At 36.8% G+C, this 2,921-nt stretch overlaps 1 pseudogene; it reads left to right on the plus strand.

The window, feature by feature from the left end:
* The first annotated feature begins 1,130 nt into the window (after nucleotides 1-1,130).
* On the plus strand, nucleotides 1,131-1,800 carry LOC101722734 (transcription factor BTF3 pseudogene; annotated as a pseudogene).
* Nucleotides 1,801-2,921: the final 1,121 nt, after the last annotated feature.

Consider the following 2,921-nt stretch of genomic DNA (forward strand, 5'->3'; position numbering starts at 1 on the left):
CAAGGCCAGCCTAGGCAATTTAAAGACTTAATGAGAACTTCCCTATCTCAAAATAATATATATAAAATATACATATATACACATATATAAAAGGGCTGTGGATATAGCTCAATACAAAGGCTGAGTTCAAAACCCCATATCATGGGGGAGCTATATCTTGATCAACATATAATAATACAATGCATATACTCTTGGTTAATACCCACTTTTCTATTTTTATTATAATTCGAAAAATGGAAGTTGTCAGACCGCTAGTAATTTGGACACAGATGTATTTATTAGACTCAGAAACATTTATTGAGAGATCCAGAAAATTTCACGGGCTTTCATCTTATTTTAGTCCTTGGAAAAAATAAAAATAAACAGCTTCACGCTGACCATAAAGATAAGGAAACTGAGGGTCACATGTAGAAAAAACTTGAAATCTCTGGTACATCTGGAATGGAATTTGAGAACTTTTAAGTCTAAGTATGAATCTGTGTGTCTTCCATCTCTCATGATTGCCTTCCAGATACAGCCAGAATTGGTAAGGAGCCAGACTTGGAGAAAGCCCTGGGGGTATAACGGTGGCTGTTATCAGTCTTGATGAGTTTCAACTCCGAGATCAATATTTTCTCATTACCAGTTCTGCCCGCAGACACTCCTGTATCTGAAACATTGAAAATACAACCCTTACTGGAGTTACTCCTCTCCTGTATATTGACCATATATGACCCAAGGCAGCAAGAGCTTGGCGGAATGACAGCTGCAGCTGTCCCTAGCACAGCGGTCCCAGTTCGGAGATTAAGAGGATACTGACAGTAATAATATTCAGTCACCTCCTTTGGTAGAAATTTCAGAAAGAGCTCCATTCTCCCTCAATACTGAGAGATGTAAATAAGGAGCTAACTATAAATGTACTTTAAAATACTTATTAAAAGTCCTTTTGGGCCAGGTATTTAGCTCAGTGCTTTCGCCGCCTGCTGCGCAAGCGCAAGGACCTAAATTCAATCCCCGGTACCAAAAAAAAAAAAGTCCTTTGGGGCCATCTTGCTTCCCCGAGCGTGTGGGCCTAATCTCAACTGGTCTGCCCGAGACGCCCTGAGCACCAGCCCTAGTACCCCGTGCTGCCCCATAACCACGCCGACAAGATGAAAGAAACTATCATGAACCAGGAAAAACTTGCCAAACTGCATGCACAAGTGCGCATTGGTGGGAAAGGAACTGCTCACAGGAAGAAGAGAGTGGTTCATAGAGCAGCTACAGCAGACGATAAAAACCTTCAGTTCTCATTAAAGAAGTTAGGAGTAAACAGTATCTCAGGTATTGAAGAGGTGAATATGTTTACAAACCAAAGAACAGTGATCCACTTCAACAACCCAGAAGTTCAGGCATCTCTGGCAGCAAACACTTTCACCATGACAGGCCACACTGAGACGAAACAGCTGACAGAAATGCTACCCAGCATCTTGAACGAGCTCGGTGCAGACAGTCTGACTAGTCTAAGGAGACTGGCTGAAGCTCTCCCCAAACAATCTGTGGATGGAAAAGCACCACTTGCTACTGGAGAAGAGGATGATGATGAAGTTCCAGATCTTGCGGGGAATTTTGATGAGGCTTCTAAGAATGAGGCAAGCTGAATTGAGTCAGCTTCTGAAGAAGATAAAACTCAGAAGAAGTTACTGGGAGCTGCTATTTTATATTATGACTGCTTTTGAAAATTGTTTTTGTTTATGGATCTGAAAAAATGTAGATCTCTAATATTTTTAAGCCCAAGCCTCTTGAACACTGCCTTACATACAATTCATTCTTTGCAGCCAATTAATGAAGAAGCCTGGGAATAAAGTTTGAAACAAAGATTAATAAAAAAAAAATTTTTAAGTCCTTTGGCCAAAATGAAATTAAACAATCTAAAGTCTTATCTTTTGTTACCCAGTTAATATTCTCATTGTTCTTATTTTTGTGTTTGTTAGTTCATTTTAAATTAGTAGTAAAAAATGACACAGAATCATATAACTTTTTGACCAAAAAACACAGAAGTCACATAACAAAGAGAATGAGAACATATTTTAAAGCTACTTTATCTGTAATATTGTTACTAAAAACTATAGTAAAAGAACTCCAAGACTCAGAGAACGCATGATGATATTGAAAAAAATCATGTACATTTTTTCAAGATATCTTTAAATACCAATAAATCTTTATTTTATTTGAGTCAAGCATTCATTTTTTAAATTTATTGCTTGGTGCTTACTTGAGGCTATGGAGTTACAATGCATTAATTAAAAAATCTTTCAGGAGATGAGGACATGTAATGAAAAAGAAAATATTTTAAAATACTTTAAATATAGGAAAAACTTCTGTATATCATGTCATAGCCCCGTACCACAGATATAAAAAAAAATAATAAAGCTACAACAGATGTGTGGCAGAAACTGAAAGAAAATATTGCTTAAGCTAATCTGAGCTCACAGCTGTTACTAGGGCTGACTCCGGAATACTTCTGTCATCACTTCTAAAAACCAGCTTTTCAAACAGGGAAAGAAGAATTAAAAAATATGAGAGAGAAACTTTAGGAATATAAGTTTGGCTGTTAACAGTCCTGAAGTTCATCACCTTTTAAACTCATAATCAATATTTTTACATTATTGAGTCTGCCTCCAGACATTTTTTTATGGGAGCATTGAAAATATCACTTCTGTTGTGGTTCTTCCTCTTCACAATTGACTACATTTTTTGAAGGAGCTCATATGGAATTTTGAAATTCTTGTGCTACAGATAAACTTCGAATAAATATATTTTAACTTGGAAGTGTTCTGGTGACTCACCGAAGGGAAAATATAATCCAATGATAAGTAAACAGCATGCACTTCACAGTCAGATGATCAAGATTTAAATACCTCTCTCAATACTTGTGACCTTGGGAAAACTATATAATCTCT

The sequence above is a fragment of the Heterocephalus glaber genome, unplaced genomic scaffold (genome assembly GCF_053883595.1).
Source record: "Heterocephalus glaber isolate CG9 unplaced genomic scaffold, H.glaber_assembly_v1.0 deba00001465, whole genome shotgun sequence".
NCBI lineage: Eukaryota > Metazoa > Chordata > Mammalia > Rodentia > Bathyergidae > Heterocephalus > Heterocephalus glaber.